The sequence below is a fragment of the Bombina bombina genome, chromosome 1 (genome assembly GCF_027579735.1).
Source record: "Bombina bombina isolate aBomBom1 chromosome 1, aBomBom1.pri, whole genome shotgun sequence".
NCBI lineage: Eukaryota > Metazoa > Chordata > Amphibia > Anura > Bombinatoridae > Bombina > Bombina bombina.
Window position 1 is genome coordinate 983,409,646 of NC_069499.1, and position 16,792 is coordinate 983,426,437.

Genomic DNA, 16,792 nt, shown 5'->3' on the forward strand with positions numbered 1-16,792 from the left:
TTTTAGGAGAATACTGATGTATTCCTACTCCAGCTTGTTCCTGTTTGTGTAAAGAGTCTTTTTATATGCAGAGGAAGGGGGAGGGGGAGTGTCTGCTTTTTTTGCAATAGAACCACTTGTAGTGGGTGTTCCAGCTAGCCTTTTCAACAGTGCTAAACTGGGAGCTTCTAATTAATTGCTAGATTCCGAGTTTTGCGTTATGGCTGTGCTCAAATTGCGCATGCGTAATGTTTATTGCGCACTCTTCGTAATGTAGATATTACAAGTCTGAAAAGAATGTCGTTACGCATCGCGTTAACACGAATACCGCGTTTATTTCACTTGCCACCTAATGGATTTCCTCATAGAGATCAATGGAAACTGAAAAATAAACTGTTTTTTCATCTAACACTCGATATCGCGAGAACTACACATAGCTCTGTCACATTACACATACAACTTAATGGATAACAACAATAATCATGTCAAATGTACAAACATCAATTGCTCACACAACATAGCATATTCGCATTCAACAATCACAATTATTCACAACAAATACTACATAACATTCACACAAAACGAGGATTTAAAAAAATACGTTTGGATCTGCATCACAGAAGAAAAGAACAAGCACAACAAATTACACACGTATATACAAATGAAACATTCGCATTGGCAATTAGGAAAGATTTCACAAAAATAATTATTTAGAACAGTTAACAAACAAGATAGGATCAAAATTTATTATAGGGATTTTGCGATTCTAAATTATGATAATGTTCTGCAAACGATCACTATGGCATCATCGCATTATACACATTCCTTAAAAAATGTGGATTTAGAAACTCAATATGAGCATGCGCAAATTAAAACAACTACTCCACATTGCACACATACAAATCTTAACAACAGCACACCTGGACCTCGTTTACTTTGCAAACTGATACATCATTAAGCATTTACATAGGGTATATAAGCATGCTCTGAACATGACTTCCTTGACTGTATTGCTTTTTCGAGACAGGTACAGGTCTATGGGTTGGAGGTTAGAGATAGTCAGAGATAGAGAGATAGTGAGAGAGAGAAAGTGAGAGAGAGATAGTGAGAGAGAGAGAAAGTGAGAGATAGTGAGTGAGAGAAAGTGAGAGATAGTGAGAGAGAGAAAGTGAGAGAGAGATAGTGAGAGAGAGATAGTGAGAGAAAGTGAGAGAGAGAAAGTGGAGAGAGATAGTGAGAGAGAGAAAGTGAGAGAGAGATAGTGAGAGAGAGAAAGTGAGAGAGAGATAGTGAGAGAGAGATAGTGAGAGAGAGAGAGAGAGTGTGAGAGAAAGTGAGAGAGAGAAAGTGAGAGAGAGAGATAGTGAGAGAGAGAGATAGTGAGAGAGAGTTTGTGTATGAATCTGTCTGTTTTTCATTCCTTACATATAGTTAAACATATTTACTTTCATTTACACGCATAACAGTAACACTACATACACACACATACACTCCATATCCCATACCCTTTAAACATATACCCATCCCATAGTTATATTTTGTTCTTTTTATACCAATTTATTGTTTACACACCCTCATTTAATCCGTTTTATACGTTTGTTTGTTTCTTACTACCCCTTACCCTATTTTCCAGTGGCGGCTGGTGAATTTTTGGGATGGGGGTGCACAAGACCCTGCCCCTATTGGAAAGCCACGCCCCTTTGGAAAAACCACGCCCCTTTTTAAAAACACGCCCCTTTTAACAAGCCACACCCATTTAAAAGCCACACCCCTTTGTGAAAGTCACGCCCATCAAATGGCCCCACCCATTTGAACCAGCAGTGTTTTTGGTCATCGTCTTCTTGAAATATCCAGGCCCGGCCTGGGGGTAACTTCAACTGAAGTTTGTGACTGATTCCTCAACATTATTCTCAAGTATCTGCTGATATTGAGTGGAATCCATGAGACCCTCAACAATATTCCCAGTAGTACAGGTCTTTGGAGGTGGTCTGTGGGCTGTTTTTGACCGTTCTTATCATCCTTTGCCTATCCGATATTTTACTTGGCCTGCCACTTCTGGCCTTAACAAGAAATGTGCCTGTGGTCTTCCATATCCTCACCATGCTGACTATGTTCCTCACAGTGGACACTGACATCTTAAATCTATGCAATAGCTTTTTGTAGCCTTCCTCTAAACCATGATGTTGAACAATCTTTGTTTTTAGGTCATTTGAGAGTTGTTTTGTGGCCCCCATGTTGCCACTCTTCAGAGGAGAGTCATAGAGAACAACTTGCAATTGGCCACCTTAAAACCTTTTCTCATGATGATTGGATACACCTGTCCTGTCTATGAAGTTTAAGGCTTAATGGGCTCACCAAACCAATTTTGTCTTCCAATTAATCAGTGCTAGGTAGTTACAGGTATTCAAATCAACAAAATAACAAGGGTGCACAAATGTATGCACCTGTCTAATTTTGTTTTGATGCATATTGCACATTTTCTGTTAATCCAATAAACCTTATATCACTACTGAATTTTTACTGTGTCCTTCATTTATTTGATAGATCAAAATGAAATTACTGATCCAAACAGCCAATTATTTATAACTGAAAATCATGGAAATTGTCAGAGGTGCCTAAACTTTTGCATACAACTGTATATGATTTCATGCACTCAAACTGTATTAAAGTAATGAACTCAGATATGAAATATATTTTCATGAAATGTAACATAAATTATATATAAATACTATGCTCCAATACAGCTCACAGGCAGGATATCTAAAAAATATACAAAGGGAACATTTGTTAAAGTTTAAGCTTCAAAAGATTCTTTACTTCATCGCTTAATGAGATTAGATCTCTACAAACAAGATGACCATGTTACCTCTCTGGGGTGACAGAGAAACAATTCTGTACTTTACTTCAGATATGCTCAATCTTCAGGAAAGTAAGTAATTATCCCTTGTATGATATACAAATGATGAGACTAACAATACTTTTGAAGGTCTGAATCCACATATACGTCTGGAAAGGTTTTCTAGCTCAGAATCGATCCAAGCATATAGAAGACAAAATTTCATATGAAATGACTTGTACCTAATTTTCATATAGTTTTATTTACTCCTATACTTTATTAAGGAATGACTTCAAATATGGATTATATTTATATTAAAGTGGGATAATAAGGAAATATAAATAAATTAATCACTACAGAATTCTAATTAAATGAAATGTAATATCAGAATATGAAATGATTACTCAATTGATTTCAAATAGTTAATACTATAGTATAGCTGATTATTAGTATCATACTAACTAAGTATTAAATTACAATCCTTTTAAGTCTCCCAATATTTAATGAATCATCGCGTTCATCATGTCCTCAAAGTGAAAGCTCAAATGCGCCGGAAAATAGAATACAATTCATAATTTGGGAAAGAACATAACGATTTGTGGTTACTTGATGTTAGTGTTTTTTAACATTCAAACAATATGCACTGACAAGTTGTTGGCGAATATCAATCCTTCATAGCAAATTAAACTCTAATGGGGAGTATAAATGTGATTAGTAGCAATTATTTATATTTTTGGAGTTAAATGTGATAAATCGGCGACACCATAACTCACCCAACTTGAATCACCACTTTGTTTTTCAAACAGGAGACAATAAAAAGAAGATCCTGTTTGCAAAATGACTATTAAGTTAATCTCTTAAGATATTATCAGTAGGAAGTATATATATATACATATATATATATATTTATATATTTATAATATTTAATATTATGACCATGTCTAATATTTAAATTAATATACAAGAATCCATACTCTTCAGTATACCCATGTCTAGTGTTAAAATATACATGCTCAGTTAAATTATATAATAACATATGTATTAACCAAATGATTAATCAAGATTCAAAGCTGCGAAATAATAAGTATCTTGAATGTACATTTATGAAAATATATTCCTGGATTTAAAGAACCTTCCACTTTATAGAGAAATAAAACCACATCTCAATTATTGTTGCCCTAGCCCCCAGTGTTCGATATTAGGCAATGCAGCCAAAGGCCGTGGCAACATTAAGATAAATACACCAACATTTTACTTTCTACAAAAGAAGATTATTTCTATTACACTAGTGCTTAATAATTAACTTCAAAGGTAAAGATTAAAACAGAATGTTGATAACTCAAGTACAATTTTTGTAAATTAAGTCAATCCGCCTGTCTTTTTTTGAGGCAAATAAATCAATAACATTTTCGGTGAATGTAGGCATGTCATTGATCAATTGTTTTTCAATTGTGAGCATGGCTAGAGCAGTCAGTCTTTCCTCAGTCATGGTGCTCCTTAGAAATGTCTTAACTCGTTTTAAAGTTGAGAAACATCTCTCAGCCTCAGCAGTTGTCACGGGAATAGTCGAAATAATTTGCAACAGTTTGTAGGTCTCCGAAAAAGTACTGTCCAAGTTATTTTCTATTACAAACTGTAGAAGACTGATGGCACCATTCATATTTCGGAAATCTGGTCTTCTGTAAATTACTCCTAGTTCCGTTTTCAGGCGATCTTTCTGTAATATGTCATAAACCGCTGATGTTTGTTCAAGAAGCTGATTTGGAAAATTCTTCTCGTAATCTGCAAATTTTTCAGCTTGGAGGAGAGAAACAGCCGAGTAGTGAGTTATAAAAGAAAATCTATCTTTTACTTGATTTGTGATAACATCGCATATCTCTTTAGCTGCCACAGTCCGAGCAATGTGAATATTTTCTCTCTTCCTTTTCCTTGATGATTCCTCTGTTTCTGATATCGTCATGATCACTGTGTCCATTCTTTTCCTTTCGTTTTCCATTGTCTGCTGGAAAGTGTTAACATGTTTTCGAATAAGTGCCGCGTCTGTTTGTGTTTTCTGAAGTTGGTTGTATAACACATCTACATGTGGCATAATATTGTGAAAAACTGAAAGCCAAAACACAAATACAGAGTCTTGTAACATACGCCGAATAGCCCCAGCTTGATTTATTGCTATTTCTTTTTTCGATGTTGACTCTATTTTTTCCATACATTCAATTAACTGTTCCCTGTTTTCAAACACTGTATTGACGGTTCGACTCTTGAAATTCCACCTGGTGGCTGAACCATGAGGTATCCTTCTTCTAACAGTTTCATCTAGAATAGCTATCCGTTGTGGCGAGTTACTAAAAAAGTTAGTAATGTCACTTAGGTTAGAAAAAAATACTCGAACTTGTTGATTCTGACTGCTTGCTTGGCTGACAATCAAATTGAGTTGATGTGCGTAGCAATGCACAAAATGTGCATTCTTGTAGGTACGTTTAATTATAGCCTGAACACCTGCATGCTGACCACTCATCACGCTTGCACCGTCGTAACTCTGGGATATCAATTTTTCGGGGTTGTCTATAACTTTTTCCAAAGTATTTTGGATACATGTAGCTATAGATTCTGCATCATGTCCAGCTGGATTAGTGAATTCCCAGAATCTCTCAACCGGTTGACCGTTACCTATAATGTATCGAAAAACAACAACCAATTGGAAGGCAGATGAAACATCAGTAGTTTCATCTGCTATCACTGCTACAAAACTTGCTTTTGAGATTTCCTTTTTTATTTGGTTCTGGCAAACAGTAAGCATACAGTCTAATAAATCGTTTTGAATTTCTTTTGACGTTCCTTTAAAAACAGTGGCACTAGCGAGATGTTCTTTTAGAGATGCATCAAGTTCTGCTGAGAAGTTTATAAGACCTCTGAAAATGCCTGGATTTAATGAATCCTCACGTTCGTCATGTCCTCGAAGTGCAAGTTCAAATGCGCCGCAAAATAAAATACAATTAATTATTTTCGAAAGAACATAACGATTTTTCGTTACTTGCTCATTATGTTTTTTAATATTTAAACGATATGCACTGTCAAGTTGTTGTCGAATATCAACCCTTCCTAGCAAATTAAACTCTAATGTGGAGTTTAAATGTGATTGTGAACAATTATGTTTATTTATTTTTTGATTTAAATGTGATAAATCAGCGACACCATAACTCACCCAGCTTGATTCACCACTTTGTTTTGCAAACAGGAGACAATAAAAACAAAAGAGTCTGTTAGATAATTCACAGCCACAAATCCATGGATATTTATCATATACCTCGGGTTTGAATTCTCTTTTGAAATCTCTAGTTTTACATTTTGTCACCTGGATAAGGTTAAGCCTAGGTGTTGGCCTGAGCATTTTAATTTCAATTTTTCTTTCCATGGGTAACGTTGAAAAATGTAATTGCTTTAGCTCAGACACACTGATTTTACTAAGTGCCATCTTAACTGTTAGTTTACACACAAAGAACAGTCCTTTGCTTTTATAAAATATATAACTTTAACTAGGTAAGTTGCCTTGCGGCTCTTATAAAATATATAACTTGTAGGTTAGTAGTTTTGCTGTTATAATATAGATATATATATATATATATATATATATATATATATATATATATATATATATATATATATATATATATATATATATATATATAACTTTGAGACAAGTAGTTTTGCTGTTATAATATATATATAACCTTTAGACAAGTAGTATTAGTGTTATAAAATATAAAACTTGACTTAATAGGCAAGTAGTTTCGCGGTTGTTATCAAATATATAACTTGTAGGTAATTAGCTTTGCAGCTGTTATAAATTATACAACTTGTAGGTAAGTAGCTGTGAAGCTGTTATAAAATATATAATTGTTTTAAAAACTCTGAGACTCTCTGCAATCTGCTAATAATTCTAAACTAAAATAGTGTTTTTTTAACTAGTATAATTACAGCAGGCAGCAGCCGTGACAGCCGTCAACGGGCAAGGTCAATTACAGTCTAAAACTAGTAGGCAATTAGTTTTGCGTTTGTTCGAAAATATATAACTTGTAGGAGTGTAGGTAAGTAGCTGTGAAGTTGTTATAAAATATATAATTGTTTTAAAAACTCTGAGACTCTCTGCAATCTGCTAATAATTCTAAACTAAAATAGTGTTTTAACTAGTATAATTACAGCAGGCAGCAGCCGTGACAGCCATCAACGGGCAAGGTCAACTACAGTCTAAAACTAGTAGGCAAGTAGTTTTGCGGTTGTTCTAAAATATATAACTTGTAGGACTGTAGGTAAGTAGCTGTGAAGCTGTTATAAAATATATAATTGTTTTAAAAACTCTGAGACTCTCTGCAATCTGCTAATAATTCTAAACTAAAATAGTGTTTTTTTAACTAGTATAATTACAGCAGGCAGCAGCCGTGACAGCCGTCAACGGGCAAGGTCAATTACAGTCTAAAACTAGTAGGCAATTAGTTTTGCGTTTGTTCGAAAATATATAACTTGTAGGAGTGTAGGTAAGTAGCTGTGAAGCTGTTATAAAATATATAATTGTTTTAAAAACTCTGAGACTCTCTGCAATCTGCTAATAATTCTAAACTAAAATAGTGTTTTAACTAGTATAATTACAGCAGGCAGCAGCCGTGACAGCCGTCAACGGGCAAGGTCAACTACAGTCTAAAACTAGTAGGCAAGTAGTTTTGCGGTTGTTCTAAAATATATAACTTGTAGGACTGTAGGTAAGTAGCTGTGAAGCTGTTATAAAATATATAATTGTTTTAAAAACTCTGAGACTCTCTGCAATCTGCTAATAATTCTAAACTAAAATAGTGTTTTAACTAGTATAATTACAGCAGGCAGCAGCCGTGACAGCCGTCAACGGGCAAGGTCAACTACAGTCTAAAACTAGTAGGCAAGTAGTTTTGCGGTTGTTCTAAAATATATAACTTGTAGGAGTGTAGGTAAGTAGCTGTGAAGCTGTTATAAAATATATAATTGTTTTAAAAACTCTGAGACTCTCTGCAATCTGCTAATAATTCTAAACTAAAATAGTGTTTTAACTAGTATAATTACAGCAGGCAGCAGCCGTGACAGCCGTCAACGGGCAAGGTCAACTACAGTCTAAAAGTAGTAGGCAAGTAGTTTTGCGGTTGTTCTAAAATATATAACTTGTAGGACTGTAGGTAAGTACCTGTGAAGCTGTTATAAAATATATAATTGTTTTAAAAACTCTGAGACTCTCTGCAATCTGCTAATAATTCTAAACTAAAATAGTGTTTTTAACTTTTAACTAGTATAATTAATTTACAGCAGGCAGCAGCCGTGACAGCCGTCAATGGGCAAGGTCAAGTTAAACTACAGTCTAAAACTAGTAGGCAAGTAGTTTTGCGGTTGTTCTGAAATATATAACTTGAAAGACTGTAGGTAAGTAGCTGTGAAGCTGTTATAAAATATATAATTGTTTTAAAAACTCTGAGACTCTCTGCAATCTGCTAATAATTCTAAACTAAAATAGTGTTTTTAACTTTTAACTAGTATAATTAATTTACTGCAGGCAGCAGCCGTGACAGCCGTCAACGGGCAAGGTCAAGTTAAACTACAGTCTAAAACTAGTAGGCAAGTAGTTTTGCGGTTGTTCTGAAATATATAACTTGAAAGACTGTAGGTAAGTAGCTGTGAAGCTGTTATAAAATATATAATTGTTTTAAAAACTCTGAGACTCTCTGCAATCTGCTAATAATTCTAAACTAAAATAGTGTTTTTTTAACTAGTATAATTACAACGGGCAAGGTCAACTACGGTCTAAAACTAGTAAGAGTTTTGTGGTTGTTCTCAAATATATAATTATATATAATAACTTGTGGTAATATAACTAATATAATTAAAATTTATATTTAATTGTACAGTTATGTTAATATAGCAGCACAGCACAGGCAGCAGTTAACTGCTTTTTAGAGAAAAATAAACTTTTAAATTTTTTGGCAAAACTTGCAATTTGCTAATTAATAAAAAGTAAACTGACACTGTCTGACAGACTCACTCACTCTGTCTGACAAAATTATCAGGGGACAGGGCCCCAGCCCAGGCAAGAACTCAACTAACTAAGATAGAAGCCTCTCTCAGAAAATTTAATTATAATTAATAATTATTCAGCAGGTTTTTTTAAAAACAATTCTGCCCAACTCCAAGACAAGTACAAGCAACTAAGTCAGTTAATGTTGTTTTTGTTGGCTGCTCCGGCTCAGTCAGCCTCCACTCCCTGCTCTGACCCTCTCTAGTAGTAGTAGGCAAGCCGGCTCTAGCTCTTCTAAATATATATTACAGACTCAGGCTCAGACACAAAGTCAGTGCTAACACTGCTAATGCAAATGCTTATGCGTTTTAAAACTTGTTTTAGACAAGTTCAACAGAGACTGTCACAGTTGAGCTCAGTCACTCCTCTCCTCTCAACAGCAAACGCAGCAATGAATTTTTCGCGCCGTTGATGCGGGGGAGGAGGCTGAGCCATGGTGACGTAACGGCATCGTCGCGTGCAGCCTATCAGCGAGCTGCAAGTTGCAACAAGTGCCACAGGCTGAACTACTGAGGAACTGACAGTCGGAACATGTCCCTCCCCACTCTCGCCGTGATGACGTATACGGCATCGTGGCGTGCAGCCTATCAGAACACAGGCTGAACATGTCCCTCCCCACTTTCGCACAGTTCAGTGTGTGCGATCAGGGATTGATATAGAAGCATTTGAGGCTGGCCCAGATGCCTGCAGTGAACACATAGACATCACTGACAGGCATCATAGGGATCTAACCGCACGTGCGATAGAAATAAAAAAAACACACACAACATTTTTTTGGGCTTATATTTTAAAGAATACATGATAAGAAATAGATTTTTGGGGGTTAAAAATAAAATATAATTTTGCCAATAGGAGGCTATTGGAAAAATTATATTTTATGATTTTTTTGGAAGTTAAAAAAAAATATATATATAATTTTTCCAATAGGGGGCTATTGGAAAAATTATATTTTATTCCCATATTTTTTTTTTCTCTCAACATCTGACAGGGAGGCACGTGCGGGAGTGCACACATGGAGGAGCCTCCACTGCTATTTTCTAAAACCCATTCACACTTTGAGCACTTTTTACTCCCCCCCCCATCATTTTAATGCCCTTTCATTTGTGCACTTTCACCTTCTGAAAAGGTATGGCAGGAAGGAAGAGTAGGGAAGAGATTAGGGACAAAATTAGGGAGGAGATTAGGCAGCAGTTTAGAGATGAGATGAGGCAGGAGATTGAGTAGATTAGGGAGGAGAGTGGGAGAGGAAGGGGGAGAGGAATTAAAGAGGAAGGGGGAGAGGAAGGGGGAGTGGTAAGGGTGGGTGGACCAAGCCCCATTGTTGAAGACGAACAAGTGGCTGGGCGCAGTGGGACAAGGCAGGAGCACAGAGAGGGTGCAATACAGTCCGGAGAACAGAGGCTCACATCACAGGGGAAGCCCAGGCAGAGGGAGGAGAGGTATACCAGGGAGGAGAAGGAGACCCTTTTAATGGCCTATATGGAGAGGGCTAGGAGGCTGCAGGAACCGAAGGCCACCCCTGCAACGAAAAAGTTGTGGGAGGAGATCAGGGATGCTGTCAATTCAGTGGAGGAGTTCAGGAGGGACTTGAAATCAATACAACACCGCTACCGGGACTACAAAAGTGAGCTCCCGAAAAAAATGTCAAGGGAGAGGGAAGCGACTACCGGGACTGGTGGCGGGCCGGAGCAGAGATTCGTCTACAGCTACTGGGAGGAAATGCTGTGTCCCAAAATCTCCGAGGTGGCCCTAGTCGGGATCGATACTGGGAACCTGCACTTCTCATCTTCTGGTAAGGACATTTACTAATATCTTTTCATCCACCTCATAACTCATTTACACTCAAAATAAATTATGGATATGACTAAGGCAATTCCGCTTTGTTAAACATTATTCCGAAAACGCATTCAGAATTACCTTGAGAAAGTTGTATTTGAAGAAAAGCTATCACATTAGTATCTAGTCTCCAGATTAAATGTGCATTTAAACATATTTAAAACACACACAAAAATACATTAATACATTAACATCTAGATATCCCAAAAATGGGTTTTCAAATACGTAAATCGTATTGATTGCTTTTGGATAAAATTAAATAACTAAGGCAGCCTCATTAATACACTTTCAAATATAACATTTACATCTTTATTTGGAACTGTGCTAATATCTCTTATTTCTTTAATTTTAAAATATACAGAGTCTGAAACACCACCTCAGAGAGAACAAAAGGATACCCCTGCAGAAGATACCCCTGCAGCAGATACCCATGCAGCAGCCCCCCCGTGCAGCAGCCCCCATGCAGCAGCCCCCCATGCAGCAGCTCCCCCTGACAAAAACATCCCCCCCACAATGCTCAAGGTGGAGCTGATGATGGTCTTCCTACAGGAAATGCAGGCACACAAACAGTTTATGACCAACTGAGTGAACACCCTGATAGAAGGACAAACAAATATGGTAAATGTTGTAAATAACATATTTCAGGTCCTCCGGGAGGTGGCAAGCAGACCATATCCAGAAATGGAAGACCATCAGCTCCTTTATCTCCTCCATTTCCTACTCTGCCTGGTCAATCCCCAATCACTCACAGTACTCCTCCTCCCCATCTTCCCCAAACATCTCCATTGAGGACACATCTGAGGAGGCATTTAACCACTCCAGAGCCTCACTGTCGTGAGATGAAGGGAAGGAGGAAGAAGTTATTATGTTTATATATTATTGTTTTTTATTTACAGTTAATGTGTAAAGGATAATTATGTAATGATGTTGTCCTCTTACACTTGTGGAGCACACTCTGTATTTAATAGGCTTCTATGGGACCGGGTCCATGGCGGCAGATTGTTTGCAGAGTGCGTTTTACAAGTGTGTTGAGACAACATCATCACATGCTGTCCTTGTTGATTAGATCAATTTGTTTTTGTGATGTGATGCCCAAACATGTTCTCCTAATATAAACCAACGAACATTACAATTATACATGATGGCATGTATAATTGTCAACAACATGTTGATGCAAACAACATAGCTTAAACAAGAACATATGCTAACATATACTAATGGATTATTGGTATATCTACATGTGCTTGTTAAATAAAGCAAATATTGTATTTTTTTAAAAGCCTGTATGCCATATTTCTTCCAATGTGTTAACAACATTGAATAAGTAAAATAAAGTGTATTTTTGGAAACCTGCGGAACCTGTTGGCGTTCTACAAATACCTGATAATAATAATAATAATTATAACCTAGCTTAAAGTGTTTTACTTATTTTGGAAATGTATTTAATTTTAAAGGAGCATGAAAGCAACAACAAAAAATCTCTTTCATGATTTTGACAGAGCATAACATTTAAAACAAGTTTCACATTTACTTATATCATTTAATTTGCATCATTATCTTTGTTATCCTTTGCTGAAAGGTTTATCTAGGAACGCTCAGGAGCAGCAAAGAACATAGCTTCTATCTGCTGATTGGTGGCTGCATATATTTACCGATTGTCATTGCCTCACCCATGTGTTCACTTAGAAACCAGTAGTGTATTGATGCTCCTTCAACAAATTATACCAAGAGAATGAAGCAAATTTTATAATAGAAGTAAATTGGAAAGTTGTTTAAAATTGTATGCTCTACATAACTAATGAAAGATGCATTTAGGGTTTCATGTGCCTTTAAGAGTTACATTTTAATTTCATGCTCACAGTACTATATTATTTGGATAACAGCAATGTTGAATCGATACATGACACGATATTGAACATTTAAAGAAATAATAAATATTAGGACATAATAGCTCTAAAAACTATACATGATGTATTATATGTTACACAATTAAAATATACATTATATATCATATGATATAGGTGAATGCATATTGAAAAATGACTTCAAATACAGAGCGCATTGCACATGTTTCAGAAATTACAATGTATAGAATTAAACACAACACATAAATTATTTGTTAATGTGAAAATATTGTTGACAAACATATTAAACAAGATGGAGTATATTAATCGCAGAACATTCATGGATTATAACTTGCCTTAAAATATATTCGGGATCAACAACACATTGACTTTATTTGTTTCTTCTACAAGACAGCCATCATTCAAATTTTTTTTAGATCTTTTATCATCTATGTTTCAACAATGTAAAAGATTGACACAATCTATAAACTCAGAAAATCATGGTTTTGAACTTGTGTTCTCATTCGCCAACATGGCGCATCCAATATCGGGGAGCAACATGATCCAATCAAATTATGGAATTTACACCTTTGCATGTAATGTCTTACGCAACATGGCGCATCCAATATTGCGGAACAACGTGATCCAATCAAATTACGAAATTTACACCTTTGCATGTGACGTCTTATGTAACATGGCACATCCAATATTGTGGAACAACGTGATCCAATCAATTTAAGGAATTTACACCTTTGCATATGACGTATTACTCAACATAGCGCATCCAATATCGCGGAACAACGTGATCCATTAAAATTACAGAATTTACACCTTTGCATGTGACGTATTACACAACATGGCGCATCCAATATTGCTGAACGTGATCCAATCAAATTACGGAATTTACACCTTTCCATGTGACATATTACGCAACATGGCGCATCCAATATCGTGGAACAACATGATCCAATCAAATTACGGAATTTACACCTTTGCATGTCAATAACAATTGTATTTCTATTTCTAAAACTAGCATGTGCTATATTGTTAAATAGCAAGCGTGTTTGTTCTATGTAATGCACATTTTCCCATAATGTAACGCTACATTACATAATAATGTGAAAATGTGATATGTGAAATATAATCTATTGTTGGTAATAAATATATATTTCATTAGAATAGTAAGATTAGGAAATATTTAGGAAGCATCAAGGTTTAAGATAGAAATAATGCTACTATATACATCACAAAAATGTGTATTTTTTATACATTATATGTTAAACAAACAATATACCCTCAGCGCTCAACGTGAACAACACCTATAGCTCCTTGAAAGGGTACCTAGCTTGCCCTGAAGTAAACCGTTTTTAGTCTTGACAAAGGCCTATTATAAGGCCGAAACACGTTGACAGTATATGGTAAGCCAATTTCTGATCATTCTGTATTGTTCCTAGCAATATTGCACTATTGTATTTTCTTTGTTTATAGGTTTCAAGAAAAAGATAGCTCTGGATTATTCCGGACCTATCCTATTAGGAGATATATTTTCACCACCTTCATCGTTAGAGCGGACATCAAACTATTTGAATTTTTGCAATTTTTTAAAATTTTATTTTTGACATTTTTCACTATATTTCTTCATATTTTTTCAAAACTTTTCTAATTTTTCACATTTTTATCTACATTTTCTCTAACTTTTTTCAATTTTTTTCAATCTTTTTTCATTTTTTTCACTTTTGCATTTTGATATTACCATTTAAGGATCCTCTACACATCACGGCATCCACATAAGGAACATTCACAACCTTATTTCATTTTGAACGACAGACTCATCTTACACACGTATTCCCACACACGTTCTGATTGGACATAGGAATCTGTTCTAAACCTCTAGTAGTTTATTCTGTTACATGGATCCATGCTAATCTGTACGCCATACATTTGGTGCTTTCTAATGTAAAGTTTGTTTTTAATACTATATGTTTTTTAATATTATATGTAATATTAGCCAATCTATTTATCCCTAGCCTTCCTCTTAGGCACTCCTTGATACATTCTTATATCATACATTATATGTTACCTATAGCAATATAAGGTTTGAGAATAAAATATAATAAAACATCATAGAAAGAGATTTTTCATCTAAAATATGTGTGTATTACACACAGTGATTTTGTATGTTCTACAACTCATGAGAATTGGAATATATGTGCTGTCAACATCCACATTTAGTCTGCTTTAAATATATTATATGTGTATGTTGAGTAAAACAAAATTAGATATTAAAAAGTACCTTATAAATGCATATCCATAAATAAATTACTATTGTTAGCATCACTTAAGAATTATTAACATAAAATCACTTTTATTAGAAATGGCATTAATACATAAAAAATAAATATAGCTTTTTAATTAAAATATTCTTTTTATTATGATAAATATGATTTATGAAGGTCATAAAACATAATTAAATAATATAATAGGACAAATTAGTCAGAATAATAACACAGTCCCCATCTGACAAGTTGACATAGTGCATCACAGTCCTTGGAGGGAGTTGACAATGGAAAATAAAGGCCAACACAGCCCCTTTGGAGCCATCTGACAAGGTGACATATTACATCACACTCATTGGAGGGAGATGACAAGGGCAAACAATGGCCAACACAGCCCTTTTGGAGACATCTGACAAGGTGACATAGTGCATCACAGTCCTTGGAGGGAGTTGACAAGGGCAAACAAAGACCAACACAGCCCCTTTGGAGCCATCTGACAAGGTGACATAGTGCATCACAGTCCTTGGAGGGAGTTGACAAGGGCAAACAAAGGCCACCACAGCCCCTTTGGAGCAATCTAACAAGGTGACATAGTGCATCACAGTCCTTGGTGGGAGTTGACAAGGGCAAACAAAGGCCAACACAGCCCCTTCTGAGCCATCTGACAAGGTGACATAGTCAATCACAGTCCTTGGAGGGAGTTGACAAGGGCAAACACAGGCCAACACAGCCCCTTTGGAGCCATCTGGCAAGGTGACATAGTGCATCACATTCCTTGGAGGAAGTTGACAAGGACAAACCAAGGCCAACACAGCCCCTTTGGAGCAATCTGACAAGGTGACATTGTCCATCACAGTCCTTGGAGGGAGTTGACAAGGGCAAACAAAGGCCAACACAGCCCCTTTGGAGCCATCTGACAAGGTGACATAGTGCATCACAGTCCTTGGAGGGAGTTGACAAGGGCAAACAAAGGCCAACACAGCCCCTTGGAGCCATCTGACAAGGAGACATAGTGTATCACAGTCCTTTCATGGAGTTGACAAGGGCAAACAAAGGCCAACACAGCCCCTTTGGAGCCATATGACAAGGGCAAACAAAGTGCAACAGGCACAAAACAAAAATTCTAACAAATAAATAACAGAGCCAACAGGTAACATATTAAACAAAAATCAATGGACGGAGGAGTTACTCCTGCTCCCTTGGGGAATCTCCAGACTCTCCAATTTCTGGGGCACCCTCCTCACGTTCCTCTGAATGAGGTTCTGCAGCTACAGCTTGCAGCCTTGCCTCAATACAGCTCATGCGATGAAGCATGATCTCATTAAACTGCAGCTGCAGAATCATGGAATCCTGCATCATTCCCAGCTGCTGATGGCAACTCAGCATGGTACTCTCCAATCTGGCTAGAGACTCTAGCGTCAACCATGCTGAGTTACAACCTAAAACAAAATATACAATTTATATTTAATATAAATGACAGAACAGAAATAAAAATAAGCAAAGGGACATTGTAATAATGTTAATACAAATCATGTTTAGAAGAAAATATACTATATAGAAGAAGAATTACACATTAAATATGTTCTTCATATCTTAACCATTTAGATATAAGCTAAAATAATAACTATAAAGACAAATCATTATTTCTTCATGCATCAAAAATAAATGAATGAGGGGTCAGTCTGCAATGGCTTAGATACCAGCAAATTACAGAGTTTAAAATTATTTTATAATAAATGTTATTTTATCAATCAAAATGGATTTAGAAATAAAGGGATCAGGTTTATTTAATTAAAAAAGAATTTATGTTGTTGACTGTCCCTTTGAGTAATTTTTGTATTCTTGCATTGATATCAATTGTTAGACATTTATCTGTCATTATTTAACTTTAGATTCATAGTATAGATGATTGTATTTTTAATCTTGAAACTCA